We start from the raw sequence: 19,870 nt of genomic DNA on the forward strand, positions 1-19,870 counted from the left end.
GATGAAATATTCTCAAGATATTGTCACAGCAGTGTAAATATACTTAACACTATCGGACTTTATACTGAAAATGTTTAAAATGGCCAAATCAATGCTAGGATTTTTTATAATTTTTTTAAAGTGCATTCTGTATGATTTCCTTTTTATAAAGATTTTATTAATTTATTTTCGAAAGCAAGAGAGAGCATGGCATGAGAGTGGTGAGAGAGGCAGAAGGGGGAACAGAGAATCATGAGCCCACACTGCACTGAACACAGACCCTACACGGAGCTCGATCCCGCACCATGAGATCACATCCTGAGCCAAAATCAAGTCAGCACCTTAACCGACTGAGCCACTATCCATCTCCTTGGGCATTAGTATTGGCGCATTCCCTGCTCTCTCCACCACCACTGTTCTGAACACTCCTGAAAATGTATCTATGAAAAATCATGCCAGAATTTCCTGAGGCGAGTCTGAGTACAAGCACGGCTAGGTGATAGGCACCTCTGCAGCCTGGGATGGGTGCTCCTCACTGTTTTCTCAGACAGGGGTGCCTGTCACCCTTCTCTCCAGGGGACTCCCATGTCCCTAGGCACCTGAAGGCCATTTGGCCCAGGAATTCACCTTCTCTAGAAGAGGAGAGATGGGACTTCTTTCTCTGGCCAGGACTATGAACCCTGATTTTGGGAAAGGAGAGCCCTCCTGGGACTCGCCCAGCAAGGCAGCTGTGGTCACTTGTGCATGTGACAGAGCCAGAGCGGCTGGGCCTCTTAGGGAATGAATGCTTTAAACCAGCTTTGCATGGGGCATGTGGGAGCAGCAGCCCTTGCTTCTTGGGGAGCAGTGATGTGTGCAGAAGGAGGGAGGCTGGGTTGGAGTCTTCTAAGCCACACCACAATCTCTCCCTTGGTCCTGAAACCAGTAGGAAGGATGCTCTAAGGACAGTGACTCCAGGTTTCCCATCCAGGGAAAAGGGGCCCTCTGGAGGGCACAGAAGCTGCCAGCCCTGCCAGCCGCAGGCCATTTGCACAGGATCACCTCCAGTGCTTCCTTAGCACATTGTCCTTGTTCATGTTTGGACAGTGATTGACCCATTCAGTGCTGATTTACTTCCAGAGGCGGACTAGAACCCTTTCAGGACCTGCTCATGGGTCAGAGGACCCCACCCAGAGAAGCAGAGGATGTCTCTCTTCCTCCAGCACTGGGGAAGGCAGCCACCATCCTGGGGCAGGACCTGGGCCAGGTGTGTGTTCTTTCTGAAGTCCCTGTGTTCAGTGGGCATTGCTGTGCCTGAGTAAGGATCCCTCAGCCCCAGAGTCAGGAGCCATGAGGGGCTGTCTCCTATCCTGGCCCATGATGTTTGCTTTGGGGCTGAGAGCCCCTCAGATCCCCAGGGATAGCTATACAGCCCGTCCCATGTGGGGACATAACCTTGGGGATCCTCAGACAGGTAGAGGAATGTATGCCTACACACACCACCACCACTCTGACTGCCCAGCCTGGGGTCAGAAGGGGCAGACACCTTGGGAGTGAGGTGGGTGACAAGGGGGAAAGAAGAAGAGGTCAGAGATATCTGGGTAATGGTGCAGGGGCATCAGGACCCCAGGTCCATAGCATGGGGACAAGAGACAGGCAGACTGATGGTCAGGGGGTCCCCCAGGGGCCCAGGAGGGTTTCCAGTGCACTGGGAGAGGACGGGGTCTGGGGCCCATCACCATCCTGGTCTACTGGAAGTAGGAAGAGATACCCACCCACCCCCAAGTCCAGATAGGGCTACAGCACAAAAGGCCTCACCTTACTTGTCTGTCAATTGGATTGTAAAGATGGGGTGTCCTTAGGGTCCCATAGGCTTGTAGAAAAGTCTGTTGGCCTTGGATCTTCACCCTGACCCACCGTGCTCCGAGTCATGGGAAAATGCTTTGTTTTCCCTCAAGGTCTTTCTGAGCAGAGGACAGCCTGGGGGCTTATGGGGCTGAGGACCTGGGTTTGCAGAACATGGCAGAGCACTGGACCACTGGTTTGGGGACCAAGGTGAGGACCCTCCTTGTTGCAGCCTCAGGGTCCCCATTTGGATGCGGTTCCAGAGTCAGTGCTCTGGTCAGGGTGAGGAGACCTTAGGAGGGAACCAAGCACCAGGACAGGAGAGGGAAATGGGGAGAAGGTAGGCCTCCGAGGTTTCTCACATAGCCCCCAGAGACCACAGATCCTGCTCCTGGGAGAGACACAGAGACACACAGAGAAGACAGAGACAGAGAATGAACACAGAGAGGGAACCAGGAGAAGTTACAGACTTTCTTCCATCAGGTTGGAAACAACATCCCATCATTGTGCTCCATTCTATTCCTTAGAGCACAGTCACACAGGCCATCCACCCTGGAGGGGAAAGAATTCCACAGATGTGTGACCAGGATTCAGGAATGTCAGGAACCATTGTGGGGACTGCCCAGCACATGGGCACAGACTTAGTCCTGGGACCTGGGCCCAAAACTAATGGGAGCCCCTGGAAGTCTATGTGACAAGAGGACAAGGTCAGAATCAGTTCACTGCAACCTTCCCACAGGGGCCAGGAGACAGGCAGAAGGAGGATGGCTTTGGCTGGACCCCAGAGCAGACCCAGGCCCCTCTGAGCAGTGTTCTATGCCCCACCCAGCCCCCCACTCATCCTTGCATTGCCATGTGCATGTTCCAGCCTCCTGTGACAGTAGGAATGTATATAGAGGTCCTACCCCTGATGGTGTCCATAGAAGTAGAAGCCAGAAGACCCCACTGTGCAGATGCGGAGCTTGGGAAGGCACTGAGAGGCACACAGTCTGTCCAGGGTCACAGTCCTGGGTATGAGCAAGAGCCTGGTCTGAAGCCAGCTCTGTGTCCTCACAGTGCGGACATCGTCCACACCCAGGCCTTGTGGGGGCTGTGTATAGGCTGTGTGGATGTCACCATATGGACAGGGCATGAGGTAGAGGGTGAGCATTGAGCATCTGGGGAAGGGGAGCCCTCAGGGCGCTCTGATGTGAGGAGGAAGTCTAGTAAGCAGTCCCCAGGAAGTGGTGACCTCACTTCCCTGACAACAGAGCCTAACAGAATTTGGAACCCGGGTAACCAGGCACCCACATTCCAGACACAGCCCCCTGCCCAGCTCATTTCCTTGGAGATCCTCAAAAGAAGAACATGTTTGTCTGTTACATCCCAAAGTCTGGAGGCTGCAGGCAGAGGAAAGCACACCTTGCAAATACATTCCCTCGTGGGGGATGTCATATCAGGGCTCCCCAACATCTCTGCTCATTTGGCCAGAAGTACAGAAAGGTGACACCATGAGTCCCAGAGCCAGCCCCCAGTCCCATATGCTCTGATCCGACTGTGCAGCCCCAGGTCCCCTCCCCATGCTTTGTGTGTGTGTGTGTGTGTGTGTGTGTGTGTGTGTGTGTGTGTTTGTAAAGAAGGCTCATGGGGGGTGTCCCCACCCAACTCAAGAGCAAGTGGACGAGGGGTCAGATGCCCGGTGGTCAGGTCACATTCACACCCCAGGTCAAGGCTGGCTGGGTGAGACAGGGTGTGGGGGGCTGTGAGCTTCTCCCCAGGGTTTATCTTGGGTCCTGCAGGTATGGGTCCCTGTCCCAGGCATGGGGCTGTGCATGCACAGGTCTGTGTGATTTGGGAGCAGCAGGGGGACTGGGCAGGAAGGTGGTGAGGATGGCCGGGCAGGGCCATGATGCAGTGGCTACCGGTCCCTGTCTTTGCAGAACACCAGCGATGATCATCACAGGAAGGAGGCTGGCAGGTACCTGCTCCATTTCCCTGACACAGGGAGTGACCATAGGGGGCTCTCCAGGAGCAGGGACTGGGGACTGCCTGGGAAGGCCTCTGACACTGCCCAGGCCACTGTCCCTGGTGGTACCACACCGGACTGTGGTCCAGGACCCGGAGCCCATGGAGGCCGAGGGTGAGAAGGCCAGAGCTGGGTGTATGTGGGTGTCTGGGGATGGGCTGGTGCCGGGCCCCACAGGGAGGAGACCCCAGAGGCTGGTGTGTGACCAAGAGCAAGGACTGGGCTCAGAGCACCCAGCGGGAGGACTGCAGTTGAGATGTCCCGGTGAGGCTTCCTTCCTGGCTGTAGCTTCTCTGGAAGGCCCTGGGCTGAGCTCTGTCTCTGCAAAGGAACACAAACATGTTCTTCATTCCAGGATCTCCAACAAAATGAGCTGGGCTGGGGGCTGTCTCTGGAATGTGGGGGCCTGGCTACCTGGGTCTAGCTCTGAAGAGCCAGAGCGGGCCCCAACTTCACCCGCAGCTCCAGACGGGGGATGATGCTTGGAGAGACTTCAGCAGGAGACCAGGAGCCAGCAGGGGACCAGGCAACTGCTCACAAAGAGCCTGACCCTGTCCCGGAGGAGCTGGGGCCTGGGCCTGGGCCTGTCCCTGCCCCTGCCCCTGCTCCTGCTCCTGCTACTGTTCCTGCTCCTGTCCCTGCCCCTTCCCCTGCCCCTACCAGAGCAGTGCCCCCTTCCCCTGCCCCAGCCTGGGCTACTGCTCTTGCATCTGTCCAGGCTCCTGTTCTTGTCCCTATTCCAACCCCTGCCCCTACTCCTGCTCCTATGGGGCTCCCAGAGCCACATCCAGAGTCCACAGCCCTGCTCCTTGTACAATTATCCCTTGTTCTATCTCCCTATCCCGACGGCCCGCAGGAATGTTTCATCCCATACCAGTATATTCTTTCTCTCTGGTACATACTGTTATTTTATCTTTCCATGTTCTGTGTACTGTTTATTTGTTTTACAAAAAATTATTTGTTTTCACTTGAACACATCATGAGCATGAAGTCCATTCCCAATGCTGTGCCTCCACACCACAGAACATCGCTGCAGGACAGCTCCTTCCCCAAAGGAGACCTGAACCCGAAGCCCTCCCTGCCCGTTTCTCCTCCAGCCCAGCCTCTCGCAACCCCTAAGCTGCTTTCTCTCTCTTCCTTTACCTGTTCTGGATGTTTCTGTATGTGAAATCACACAATATGCTCCTTTGTATCCACCCACCTATTTTCAAAGGGGTCTCGTCTTTCTGTGTTTATGTGAAATAGAATTTCCCGTATTCGAAATTGAGACCCCCCGATGGATTCAAGATGAGATGTAATCATAGAGGCCCCTTTAGGCATTATGGGCACAATCTCGGGTTCGAGACCCCTGTTCCTGCTGGGACACCACAGCCTGACCCCAGACAGGACACGCCTGGTTTCTCCTGTGGCCCACACAGAAACCAGAGAAAAGCAGAAAGCTGGGAGACACACCGCAGAGGGCAAACGCATCGCTCACAACCCTAGGCCAGAGAAAGGTTTCACCTGACTCTGCTCCAAACAGGCTCCAAGTCACAGTGTTCACAGGGACTAGACCAAACACATGCAAGTCCAGGAGGGAGGTTAGGCATACAGGGAGTATGTGTGCATCTCTGGATGCGGGAGCTCCTGGGGAAGGACTCTGGCAAAAGAAACTTTATGAAGGCAGTGCTGGTCACCCTCAGAGAGGCAGGGGTCTGGTCTGAGGACCAGCAGCCGTGGGGAGAATGTGAAGAACCAGAGGTCTAATGCAGGTTCCCTGGAGAGAAGGGTGATGGGCACCTTTGTCTGGAAGAACAGTGAGCAGCACCCATCCCAGGCCACAGGGGCACTCATCACCTAGCAGTGCTCGGCCTCAGACTCAGCTCCAGAAACTCTGGCATGGTGTTTCACAGATGTATTGTCAGGAGTGTTCAGCACAGTGGTGGTGGAGAGAGCAGGGAATGGAACAACGTTAATGCCCAAGGAGATGGAAGAGATCCACAGTCCCAGTCCTCATGACAGAATGTCCTATAGCTACTGTCCCAATGTCATCTGGGCACAGGATCCAGGAGCCCCTCCTGAGACCCCCCTCCTGCCACCCTGCTCCTGGGAATATTCAGAATTGTTTGAGGAGGTTGAGGGGATCCAGGGTACCAGCAAGGCCAAGGAAAAAGGTCAGCACTGGGAGGACAGATGGATGTGCCTTGAGCTGTGATATCCTCGGACCTCACCCCAAATAATGACTCCTGATGTATGGACCAGACTTCTGCTCTTTCACTCCCTCCTTCCCTACCTCATTTATTCACTCTCTTATTCATTACTCCCTCTCTCCTTCCCCTCCACTCCTCCCTTCCCTCCCCTACTCCTTCACCCTCCCTGCCTCCCTCCCCATCCCTCTTCCCTCCTTCCCCTCACTCCCTCCCTCTCATCCTTCCTCCCTCCCTCTCATCCTCCCTCCCTCTTTCTCCCCTCTGTCTCCCTCCCATCCTCCTGCCTTCCTTCCCATCCCCACCTCACACTCATCCTCCCTCCCTCCCTTCCATCATTTCTCTCCCCTCCCTTTCTCCCTCACTCCCTCCCTGCCTCCCCCATCCCTCCCTCACTCCTTCCCCTCCCTTTCTCCTTTCCTCCCCTCTTTCTTTTCCCTCCTCCTCTCCTTACCCTCCCTTCACTCCCTCCCTCACTCATGCCCTCTTCCCTTCAGCAGGAGATTTGGGGTCTCTGTTCTGTACTGAGCACTGGGGTTTCATCAGTGAACACTTCCCCCAACACACATGGTCATGTCCACTGTGGGAGGTGACAGGTGGCAGTCCTCAGGGCTAGCAGTGGTGATGAGCACCAGGAATCTACTCCTGAAAACAGAGCCCGGTTGCACAAAGAAAAGAATGGAGAGGGGTACCTGGGTGGCTCAGTGGGTTAAGCCTCTGCCTTCAGCTCAGGTCATGATCTCAGGGTCCTGGGATTGAGCCCCTGCATCGGGCTCACTGCTTAGCAGGGAGCCTGCTTCCCCCTCTCTCTCTGCCTTCCTCTGTGCCTACCTGTGAACTCTGTCAAAAAAAATTTTTAAAAAGAATGGAGAGACCCATGCTTAGCACTTCCTCTAGAAAAATCTAGTCCTGAAAAGGGTTGAAAAGTTAATATATCCTAGACTTTATGCAATGTGAGTGCTAATGGCCCATATGTCCTGATTCCTAGATGCAACAAAGAGTAAATCATCCCGTGTCGACTGGGGGTTTGTGACACAACTTTTCTGACCAAATGACAGCATTTCAGCCAACTTCTCCAAGGCTTCCGAGTTTTCCCAAGTGTCTCTGTGATCCTCTGACTCTTCCATCGACCTCCTTGGGATGCTCTGTCCTATTGTCTTTCTTGTCTCCTGCCTTTTCTGCAACCCTTCTGTGGTCTCCCCTGCCCCTACCAGGGCCACCCTCACCAGGATTCCCATGCCCCTTGGCTGGGTGCCCACATCCCACACTGGGCTCCATGAGCCCTATGTTTTGTGCAAGACCTATGTTTTGTGCATAGGGCTCCATGAGCCCTATGTTTTGTGCTCCCTCTGGGGTCATCTGGCATCTCCCTTGAAGCGGCCTGCATCTCCCTGTACTGTGTCTCCTCTGATGAGTCTGTGAGGCCTGCTTGTGCCCATGTCATGGGCATGGAAGTGCGAGTCCAGAAGGTCCAGATGACTTGCTCCCAGTCCCAGCATGTAGAGCCTGGGCCAATAGTGGTCCCTGAGCAGAGGAGGAGTTGGGCCCACGGAGTCTGAGGGAGGATGTGACACAGTGATCCCCCAGGTGGAGAGTGAGCACCTTGGGAGCCAGGCGCTCAGGCCTGCTGGGAGACCATGTCCCACCTGCACTGATCTGTCCCCAGGGCTGGAGGTCGTCGGGGTACCCACCCTCCCAGGCTGCAGGCTGGCAGTGACCGGCAGGGGAGGGGCATGACTGGTGCAGGAGAGAGCCCTCAGGCAGAGAGGAGGGTGCAGGTGCTGCCCCAGCAGCACATGCACTGGAGCAGACTGGAGGGGAGGGGGTGGCATTGGCAGACGGCAGTATCTGTAGCTGGGGTCTCCACACAGGCCCCCTCCTCAGGCTCAGCACAAGCTTGTCTGGATGGCCTATGACCCCAAACACAAAGTCTGGCCCAGGACCTCCCCTCAAGCTCCCACTCCCAATCCTTTACACTCAGCTCAAGTGCAAGAAATGGCCAAGAGCTTAGGTGGTGTTGGGTGCATAGAGACATGTGATTTTCTGGCCCACACTGTAACATTGCTGGCATTTTAAAGATCTCAGGGCTTTGATTCAAAAACCGTAGGATGGGGCACCTGGGTGGCTCAGTGGTTTAATCCGCTGCCTTCAGCTCGGGTCATGATCTCAGGGTCCTGGGATCGAGTCCCACATCGGGCTCTCTGCTCAGCAGGGAGCCTGCTTCCCTCCCTCTCTCTGCCTGCCTCTCTGTCTACTTGTGATCTCTCTCTGTCAAATAAATAAATAAAATCTTTAAAAAAAAAAAAACCGTAGGATGCTGGGGACCCCAGACAGCTTTCTGGAAACCTGCCTCTGTGCCTTGCAACGCTATCATCCCATAAGCTCTGCTCAGAAGCCCTCCAGGCCACAGACCCACGGTCTAGGGTCCTCAGATGGCTCAGAAAACGTGCCTTCAAACAGCGATCCAGGTGGGACAGCAGGACACACTGCGGATTCCAGCTAATCCCCCTCCCAGAAAGTGAGCATGCCCCTGGATGAGCTGTCCAAAAACAGCCAGGACAGGGTTCCAGGAAAACACCACAGGCTCAGATGTAACTGAGGAGCATCTGAAGGTCAGGTCAGGACAGTAGGAATCTCGGGTGGTTTTGCCTTGGGGCAGCTCCCATCCCCCTAAACCCTCAGTGTGATGGCTCCGCTGGGGGTGCGGGAGGGACCAAGACTGGAGGACCTGCAGCTCCACTGTCAGAGGTCGTCAACTTGATCCGTGCACAGGTGGGAAAACACAGCCACATCCCAAAGAATTTCTGGAAACAGTAACCATCTCAGTGGCAGCTGACCTGGGAGGTCAATCTTCCAGCTGCCTGAGGAGGAATCGAGCCACAGACCAGCACACTAGCCAGAAATGGAAGAACGAGAACCAGTTCTTCATTTCAATAGTTTCTGAGCTACCAGTTTGTTCCTATGGTTAGTATACTGTGCAAGGCCTTGAAAATGTTCTCCTCATGTTCTCTGCTGGAGAGGACCTTGAAAAATCTCTGGTTTATAGGTAAAATCGTCCATAATTGACCTTGGTTGGCATAGCCATGCTGGAAAAAGTATGGGGTTTCCCCAAAATACTAAAAATAGAACTTCTGTATGATCCCAATACCAAGTAGGCCTTTGCAGGAAATGAAGTCAGTTTCTCAAAGTAAGATCTGCACATTCTCCCTGAGGAGGGGCGGCCACCCTTAGCAACAGGGCACCCATGTGGGAAGTCATAGGCAACCTTCCCCTAGAGGCAGGTGCCTCCCTGGACAAGGGACTGCCCCAGGGCTGGGCCGTCTCCACAGCAGTGCATTCAATGTCTTGGATACTAGGAGACAGAGTACAGCACCAGGCCAGTGAGCATCAGGACACACTGCCCAAATATGGCACCTTGGCAAATTAAATACAGAAACTGAAAGAATTGTGCATAGAGCAGAAGCAGGAAGGTCTGTCATTCCCAGCCATCAGCACTTCTTCCCTGAAGCAGGTCAGAATACTCTCATGTGGCACTTTCTCTCCCCAGACCATAGGGAGTGATGTGGGAAACAGAGGCAGAAGAAAAATTATTAAATTTCCTTATCCACTGACAAGCCCTTAAAACAATCATTCCCAAGCATATGGCCCACAGATATACATCTAAAGGGTCTCACAACAAAGGTTTTATTACCATTTTTTTTTTAAGATTTTGTTTAGTTATTTAACAGAGATCACAAGTAGGCAGAGAGGCAGGCAGAGAGAGGGGGATAAGCAGGCTCCCTGCTGAGCAGAGAGTCCAATGTGGGGCTCGATCCCAGGACCTGAGATCATGACCTGAGCCGAAGGCAGAGGCCTCAAACCACTGAGCCACCCATGCGCCCCAGGTTTTATTACTGTTAATGAATAACACTTTTCCCAACAGCTAGTCCCTCAAGGTCCTGGAAACCTTGCTTCCAAAATTCCTTAGAGACTTACACTATCCCTAACCTCCTCCCAACTTGCAAGCATATAATGGACCACTGCTCATAGCTCCGGAGCAGCAGCTCTTTCTGCCCAAGGTCCTATCCCCGTGCTTTAATAAACCACCATTTTGCATCAAAGATGTCTTAAGAATTCTTTCTTGGTCATCAGCTCCGGACCTCACCCCACTGAACCTCATTTATATTCTAAGACTTCATCAGGAGGACATGCTGATCACCAGAATCAAGGAATTTAGGGCCACAAAGGCTGTAGGAACAAACCTGGTTAAACTAACATTTGTCTTCTAGTTACTTTTTTACCATATATCAGCCCTAGCTCAAACCCGTGTCTCTCGATTCTTCACACATTGATTGCTTCTTTGCCTAAAATGTGGAACTGTCTGCTCCAATCGCCTCTGCTGGTCTCCACATTCTTGTGAGGCTCCCACCAGAAAAATCAATACATTTTGCCAGCTTTTCTCCTGTTCCTCTGTCTTCGTCAATTTCCAGACCCAGCCAGGGAACTTAAGAGGATTCGAAGAAAACTGTCCTCTCCTGCAGCCCTGGGCCAGTGGAGGGGGTGGGGGTTGGGTGGGGTGGGCAGGGGAAGTCAGGAAAACCCATCCCATCTTCCTGACCTTGGTAAAAACTGCCCTCTGCTGAGAAGCAGCACAGGGCGGTGCATGGCTGGGGGAGCCCCAGAGGGAAGGTGGAACATGTAGGAAGCTACCTGACACCCAGCTGGGGGACATGACCCCACTGACAAGTCCAGGGTGTGATGGTGGATAGTACGGAAGTATCCCACATATCAGACCTTCCCCACCCCAGGCTTCATTATTGCTGCTCATTGTGGTTGCTGCTATTGGCTTAGTGACTTTGCTGAACTTTGTCCAGTCTGTGTTCTGTGCTGTGTGTGGCCACACATGTGTGGCCTGTGCTGTTAACTTAGTGGTTAGCCAGTGGCTGGGCAGAGGGGTCACCCATGTTTCCAAGCTATGGCTACAGATTGAAGGGCCCCACAGCCTCCTCCTCAGGTTCTAATAATCTGCTCGACTGGCTCATGGAACTCAGGGAAACACGTTACTTACTAGATGACCAGTTCATTAAAAGGACAGAAGTCAGGACCAGGCAGCTGGAAGTGATGAGCAGGGCAAGGTGTGTAGCAGAGGCTCAGAGTTCCACCACCCTCAGAGTGAAAGAGGCCTTTACCCACCTGCACTCTGACATTTGCTGTACTTCCAAAATGATGACATCCCTCCTTCCGACTCATCTGTTAAGTCAAAGACCTGGCAGGCACCAAAATGACCCCTCAAGCAATAGCCACTGCCTGACACCAGCAAGACCCTGCATGATGGACCCCAAGACAATGATTGACTGGAACTTTAATGACACCCTGGACCTGCCCACCAACCTTTGTCCTAGATTTTCCTCCTATGAAAGCCTAGGAGTGTTTTCAGCACCTTGAGACCATGCCAGTCCTCTGCTGTCCAGTGTCGGCTGTACTGAAATACATTCCTTTCCTGTGTCACCACCACCTGACTCTCTGTCTTTGGATCTGGGACACTGTGAATACTGCAATGTAACAAGTCAAATTCAGTTCTTCCCCTCCCTAGGGTTCACTGCTGCTGCTCCTCTCACTGTAGTTCTGCCGTTGGCTTAGTGACATTTCTGAACTGATTTTGTCAAATCTGTATCCCTTGTCATGTGTGGCCACAGAAGTATATGGTCTGTGAATGTAGTGGTTAGCCGTCGATTGGGTGAGATTTCCTTAAATATCTGGAAACTACCTTCCTTCTGAAAAAACAAACAAACAAACAAACAAAACTTCCACTCTTTGCAGATGGGGAGGAGGGCTCTGGGTGCGTGGGTGTCAGGATACACCTTCAGCTCCAGCCAGGCCTCTTAGCACTCTGTCTTAGGCTTCACTTCCTATTTGCCGAGTCTAACAATCACCAGAGTACAGAGCCTAGGGCCTTCTTCGGTCATCCCTGAGTAGGCACCCAGCCCTCGCATGCAGTGTCCCAGGGACTCGGGTATAGGTCAGAGCTCCCAGGCCCTTGTTCCCTAAAGCTCATCACTCAGCCTTTCTTCCCATGATTTTGCTTGGTTTCTCTTTGCCCCAACTCTTATCCATTGCCCTAGCAGAGACTCACATATGCCTTTAAATGGTTTGGACACTGAATGTCCTTCAGTAGCCCCTCACTACTGGGAGGGTTGGTAGAAAGCAACAAGTCACAGAGGAATCCAAGGATCTGGACTAGGTGTGTCCCTCTCCTGAGATGGGGACATCTGTGAGAGGAACAGGTGGCCAGCTGGTGGGCGGGGTGCAGGCACCTGATGTGGACAGGACAGATGGGGTAGGTGAGGCCGAGACCCCCAGGGTATGTTCCTGACATCTGGACTGAACTGATCTTCAAAGCTGCCGATTGGCTGGGAACATCTTCAGGCTGAGGAGGAAAATAAGGGGAGCAGAGGAGACTGAGGAGGCTTGGCTTAGACAGGGAAGGGCTGATCCACTCCTTTAGCGGAAAAGTGTATCAGGTCCAGGCTCTTGAGCCCAAGTCCAAAACTTGAGCCCATTGTGCTTCATGAAATAAGCCAGTCCCTAAATGACTGATACTGGAGGACCCACTAGTGAGGGACAGAGAACACTCAAACTCATAGAGGTGGAAGGAGGTGCTGGGGTTGGGGAGGGGAAATGGGGGATTCAGGTCTCATGGGTAGAGGTTCAGCTTGGGATGATGAAGTGGTGATGATGGATGAAGGTGGCAGGTACAGAACAGTGAGTGTATCTATTGCCACTGAATTGGACCCTGGAACGTGCTTAACAGTACCAGCTGTACGTCAGTTCCAACACAATAAGAACGAAGTGAGGCAGGAGACGGGGTGAGGCAGGAGGACGGGTCCATTGCAAGTCCCAAGAGGGCTGGGATCCTGTATCTTAGTTCTCACTCTCATGCTCTGTGCCCCGTTGGAGCTCACAGCAGGCACTCAGTGAATGCTCGCTAAGACGCTGTGCAGGCAGATGAGGGCACAAGTGCAGACCCACCGGTGGGCGCCAGGGAATCCCAATGGGACGTGCATCCAGACTGAGTGAGTGCCCACATTTCACAAGCGCCAGCACAGAAATAGCCATTTACAACCAAGGCAGGTGACCATAAGCTGTATTACAAGGCTGTGACCATCAAGACGGTATGGTATCGGCACAAAAACAGACGCATAGATCAATGGAACAGAATAGAGAACCCAGAAATGGACCTTCAACTTTATGGTCAACTAATATTTGACAAAGCAGGAAAGAATGTCCAATGGAAAAAAGACAGTCTCTTCAATAAATGGTGCTGGGAACATGGGACAGCCACATGCAGAAGAATGAAACTGGACCATTTCCTTATACCATACACAAAAATAGACTCCAAATGGATGAAAGACCTCAGGTGAGTCAGGAATTCATCCAAATCCTTGAGGAGAAGAGAGGCAGCAACCTCTTTGACCTCAGCCACAGCAATTTCTTGCTAGACAGGTCTCCAAAGGCAAGGGAAACAAAAGCCAAAATAAACTGTTGGTATTTCATCAAGATAGAAAGTTTTTGCACAGCAAAGGAAATCTTCAACAAAACAAAAAGACAACCAACAGAATGAGAGAAGATATTTGGAAATGACCTATCAGATAAAGAGTATCTAAAATCTAAAGTTTTATTTTTTTTTCAAAGATTTTTATTTATTTAACAGACAGAGATCACAAGTAGGCAGAGAGGCAGGCAGAGAGAGAGAGGAGGAAGCAGGCTCCCCGCAGAGCAGAGAGCCCGATGTGGGGCTCGATCCCAGGACCCTGGGATCATGACCTGAGCCGAAGGCAGAGGCTTAACCCACTGAGCCACCCAGGTGCCCCAAGAGTATCTAAAATCTAGATAGAACTTACCAAACTCAACACCCAGAGAACAAATAATCCAATCAAGAAATAAGCAGAAGAAATGAACAGATGTTTCTCCAAAGAAGACATCCAAATGGACAACAGACACATAAAAAGCCGCCGTGGGTCCCACAGGTCCTCCAGGGATAGTACCTTGGTGGGCTTGTGGTACCAGTAGGTACCTGTTCAAGTGGCTCTTGTCACACCACACAATCTTGATCCCATTGGCCAGGTCGAACATCATTGCCTGGTGACAGGCCAAGGTCAGTCGGTGAACCTCCACCCCCAACCCCCCCAAAAAGGTCCCTATGTAGTGAACATCGCCCTGGTCTCTGGGGATGTGGGCCTGGGACTGTGGTCAGCACTGGTAGCTGAAGTCTTCATGGGACATCCGGTAGAAACTGGGGTGCAGGATGCCAAAGAGGAGGGACAGGATTTTCATGCCCATGTGATTGCAGAACTTCATGTCCACATCCGCACACAGCAAGTCATCCACCTCACAGTGGAAGTGCTGCTCACAGAAGCGGCTGACCATTGCCATGTGCTGCATGGACACATCCTGCCACTGAGAGGCGTGGGGACCACGAGGACCACCACCCTCCAGCACTCCCGGCGGGGCAAACAGGCCCAGCAGCCCGCTGGTCAATGAAGACCTAGTGACCCTGTGTCCCACCATGATGGGCTTCTGTGCCCTCTGCAGGAACAGCTCCAGGAAAACCACCTATCTACAGGGATGAGGGACAAGGCGGGAGGAGGGTCACTGTCAGAGGCTGGAGGCAGGACCCCAAACCTGGGGCCCGTGGACATGTGCACCTTCTTCAAGGGGACAGACCCTGGGCTGCTTTAAGCAACAGCCACTCTCCCAGCCTGTCCTGAGCAAGTCTGCTCATGGAGCCTCCCTACCTTCCACTCCAAGAGATGGGGGCCATCAGCAACCCATCATGCAAAGGGGAGCCTGAGGCTTCAGAGGTGGGAAACCAACCCCACGGTCAGCATGCTGGAGCCAGGAACAGTTCTGAGTTCCCAGGCAAACCCTGTAGGTGCCCTCTCCTGGCTGACCCCCTGCAGCTCTGTCCCCACCTGCCAGGAGAGGAGCACCTTGCGGCACAGCCTTCCTTTCTATGGCCTACAGACTGGCTAGAATCAGCACAGCTGGCCTTCTGCCCTAGTTTGCTTGGAGTGGGCTGTTGCTGGCCCCCACAGAGCTGTCTCCACTCCCATAGGGTCCTCCCGTGAAGGCTACGGGGCCTCTTGCTGACAAGGTCCCATCAGTCAACCACTGCTATTCCTAGGAGGGTCACCCTCGAACTCCCCCAGATCAGAAATCAGGTCCAGCCCATGTGCAGGGTATGGGAAAGAGGACAGCTGGAAGAAGAGGGGGCTTGCTTAAGCCTCAGCCATGAATCCAAGAGTGGAAGCTTCCAGGTCCAGGTCTACATCTCCCCAACCCCAAGAAGTTGGAAGTTTTGTCTCTCTGAGGGGACTACCTGTGGGGACAGCAGGTTCCCCATTGTCAGCAAGGGTGGCGAGCCCCTCTGAAACTGATTTTTTTTAAGGTTTTATTTATTTATTTATTTGACAGAGAGAGAGAGAGACAGCTAGAGAGGGAACACAAGCAGGGCGAGTGGGAGAGGGAGAAGAATGCTCCCTGCCGAGCAGGGAGCCCGACATGGTGGGATTTTATCTGAGGACCCCAGGATCACAACCTGAGCCAAAGGTAGATGCTTAATGACTGAGCTACCCAGGTGCCTTGAGACTGATTTTTCACATGGGCACTAAGGTTACTTCCCTGTGCCTGCCCCATACCTGGCAGGTTAGTAAATTGTTCACACAGAGAAAGTAGGGCACAACATTTAAATAGGGGATAAGGCCACACTCACCCCGCAGACATGAGTTAGGTCAACAAGGGGCAAGTCCAGGTCCAGCCAATGGTGGAACACCCAGACATGAAGCAAGGGGAGAAAAGAGTGCCCCTGGCAGTGGACAGAGAGCAGGTAAAGGCTTGGAATCACATCCGAGGCACATGTACGATGACCACATACCTAGGGGGCCCAGGGGTGGGGGGGGGAGGGTATGGTGGGAGAGGTGAGGCTGGAGAGGACAGGCAGCTGGGGAGTGGATCACAGAGAGTCTCAAAGGTTATGTTCTGAAAAGATCACTCTGGTTAATGGAGAAGAATGGGCTCTGTACAGCGGAGGACAGGGAGACCCTAACCCTAAGCCCTAACCCTAACCCCATCCTAACCCTAATCAAACATCATTCTCAATTCTGAGGACTGATAGCTCTACTCTGAAATCACAAACAAATCCATTATGCTGGCTTTCACTCCTTGCTCAGTATTGTGCTGAAAGTTCTACCCAGAACAAGAAGGCAGGAAATAAGGAACCCACATGTGAAAGGAAACAGTAGAACTAGGTCTATTCAGAGATCAGAGACAGCATCATCTTATACAGAGAGCTTCCTAAAGAATCAACAAAAAATGATTACAGCCAGTTCCCTAATTCTGCAAAGTTATAGGACAAAATAACAATACACAAAAATCTCTTATTTGTATACACTAGAAAGGAATCATCCAAAAAGGAATTTAAGAAAACAATTCCATTTTAAGGAACATCAACATTGACTAAATACTTAGGAATAGGGACGCCTGGGTGGCTCAGTTGGTTGAGCAGCTGCCTTCGGCTCAGGTCATGATCCCAGCGTCCTGGGATCGAGTCCCACATCGGGCTCCTTGCTCATCGGGGAGCCTGCTTCTCCCTCTGCCTCTGCCTGCCATTCTGTCTGCCTGTGCTCGCTCTCTCTCTCTGACAAATAAATAAATAAAATCTTAAAAAAAAATACTTAGGAATAGATGTAATCAAGGTGTACATCTTGTACACCAAAAATTACAAAACATCGCTGAAAGAAAGTAAGGGAAAACTAAATAAATCTGAGGACACCCCATGGTGATGAAAAGACATACTATTGATAAGATGACAACAGTACACAATACAATGTGGAAATTGAATGTGTTCCCAAGGAATTTCACAAAGGCCTTTGGGAAGAAATGCACAAGATAATCGTAACAGTCATATGGAATTTTAAGGAACCACAAGATAACCAAAACCATTTTGAAAAAAAAAAAATCAAAGGTGAAAGGTCATACTTCCAAAGTTTAAATCTTAATACGAAGCAACAGCAAATAAAACATTGTGATACTGTCATAAAGGTATGCCAACACCCTGAAACAAGTAATACATTATATGCTAATTAATTGAATTTAAATTTTAAAAAATTTAAATAAATAAAATGTTTTAAGTGTGCATATAGATTAGTGGGATTTAACTGAGAGCCCAGAAATAAAACCCTTCATCTATGGTCCTCTTAATTTTGACAAGTGGACAACATTACACTGGGGGGACAGTATGGTCTTTTCAACAAAGGGTGCTAGACAACTGGCTACCCATGTACAGAGGAATGGAACTGGATCCTTACCTCACACCACATATAAATATTAACTCAAAATAAGTTAAAGGATTAAATGCAAGGGGTAAAATTAGATAAATAGATAAAATAATATCCTCAAAATTAAATAACTGTCCTGGAAGCCTGGGTGACTCAGTTGGTTAACGGTCTGACTCTTAATTTTGGGTCACATCATGATCTCAGGGTCATGAGATTGAGCCCGACATCAGGCTCCACACTGAGTGGGACCTGCTTAAGTTTCTTTCCTTCTCTCTCTCTGCTCCTGTCCACTTGCACACTCTCTCCCACTCACTCTTAAAAAAGAAATGTAAAAAAATTTAAAAATATTTGTACATCAGAAGATACTATCCAGAAAGTGAAAAGACAGCCCCCAGAATGGAAGGAAATATTTGTACATTATTTATCTAATAAGAGACTGTCACCCAGAATATGTAAAGAGCTTTTACACCTCCTCAACAAAAAGACAACCCCATTTTTTAAATGGACGAAGGACTTGGATAGACCCTTCTCCAGGGAAATCATAAAAATGGTGAATAGCACATGAATAGATGTTAAACATCATTAGTCTTTATGGAAATGAAAACTCAAACCAGTTAGATTTCCTTTTACACAAGTAGAATCACTATGATCAATAAAACTAAAAATAATAAAATGATGTCGAGAAACTAAAACCCTTAAACCTCGCTTGTGAAAAATGATGCAGTCTATGTATAAAACAGTTTGTGGGGTGCCTGAGTGGCTCAGTCACTGGGGGTCTGCCTTCGGCTCAGGTCATGATCTCGGGGTCCTGGGATCGAGCCCTGCATCGGGCTCTCTGCTCTGCAGGGGGTCTGCTTCCCCCTCTCTCTCTGCCTGCCTCTCTGCCTACTTGTGATATCTCTCTCTCTTTCAAATGAATAAATAAAATCTTTAAGAAAAAAACAGTTTGTAATTCACTCAAATAGATCAAAGCAGAATTACCAGATGGTTCAACCATTACACTCCTAGATGTATACCCCCAATATTGAAAACACTGGTTCAAACAAACAAAGATGTACAGGAATATTTGTAGCAGCGGTGTTCACAATGGTTCACAAAATGGTTCACAGAAACCAGAAACTATGCAAATGTCCATCCATGGGGAAAAGGATAAACAAAATGAGGTGGACCCATAAATGGCTATCTTGTTCTGCCTTAAAAAGGAATGAAGTAAAATGGTTCATTTGGGGGGGGAAATATGGTGATTTCTTAAAATATTAAACACAGAATTCCACTGCAGCCTATATGCCCCCCCAAAATTGAAAGTAGAAGTACCCTTATTTAGAGCAGCATTTCTCACAACAGCCAAAAGGTGGAAGCTACCCAAGTGTCCGCTGACAGATGAACAGTTAAACAAACTGTGCTTTATGCACCGTGGAACATGATTCAGCCTTAAAAACGAAGGGGGTGGAGGAGTCAAGATGGTGGAGAAGTAGCAGCTGAGACTACTTCAGGTAGCGGGAGATCAGCTAGATAGCTTATCTAAAGATTGCAAACACCTACAAATCCAACGGGAGATCGAAGAGAAGAAGAACAGCAATTCTAGAAACAGAAAATCAACCACTTTCTGAAAGGTAGGACTGGCGGAGAAGTGAATCCAAAGCGACGGGAAGATAGACCGCGGGGGGAGGGGCCGCTCCCGGCAAGCAGCAGAGCAACGGAGCACAAAATCGGGATTTTTAAAAGTCTGTTCCGCTGAGGGACATCGCTCCAGAGGCTTAACCGAGGTGAAGCCCAGGCGGGGTCAGCGTGGCCTCAGGTCCCGCAGGGTCACAGAAGGATCGGGGGTGTCTGAGTGTCGCAGAGCTTACAGGTATTAGAACAGGGAAGCCGGCTACAGAGACGGAGCCGAGGAGTGAGCTCTCAGCTCGGGGTTACCTTGAACCGGTCGCAGGCTCGGTCCGCTCGGAGCGCGGCCGGAGGCAGGGTGACGGGAGTAAATCGGCGCTGTTCTCTGAGGGTGCACTGAGGAGTGGGGCCCCGGGCTCTCGGCTCCTCCGGGCCGGACACCGGGAGGCCGCCATCTTCATTCCCGCCCTCCGGACTCTACGGAAAGCGCTCAGGGAACAAAAGCTCCCGAAAGCGAACCCGAGCGGATTACTCAGCCCGGCCCGGGTAAGGGCGGTGCAACTCCGCCGGGGGCAAAGACGCTTGAGAATCACTACAACAGGCCCCTCGCCCAGAAGAGCGACAAGAAGCCCAGCCAGGACCAAGTTCACCTACCAAGGAGTGCAGGTTCAATACCAAGGAGAGCAGCGGAATTCCAGAGGAGGAGAAAGCAAAGCACGGAACTCATGGCTTTCTCCCCATGATTCTTTAGCCTTGCAGTTAATTTAATTTTTTTTTCTTTTTCAATTTTTTTTCTCTTCTTCTGCTAAATTTTTTTAACTTTTACCGTTTTCTTTTTTAACGTTTTTTAAATAGTTTATCTAATATATACATATTTTTTTCCTTTTTATATTTTTTCTTTATCGGTTTTCTTTTTTTAATTGTTTCTTTTTTCTTTTTTTTTTTTTCTTTCT

General features: G+C 50.9%; 1 pseudogene; it reads right to left on the reverse strand.

Moving 5' to 3' along the window:
* Positions 1 to 13,972: 13,972 nt before the first annotated feature.
* Positions 13,973 to 19,870, reverse strand: part of LOC111158596 — a 32,546-nt pseudogene continuing 26,648 nt past the window's right edge.

This window comes from Enhydra lutris, unplaced genomic scaffold (genome assembly GCF_002288905.1).
Source record: "Enhydra lutris kenyoni isolate GAN:26980312 unplaced genomic scaffold, ASM228890v2 scaffoldscaffold61, whole genome shotgun sequence".
Classification (NCBI taxonomy): Eukaryota; Metazoa; Chordata; class Mammalia; order Carnivora; family Mustelidae; genus Enhydra; species Enhydra lutris.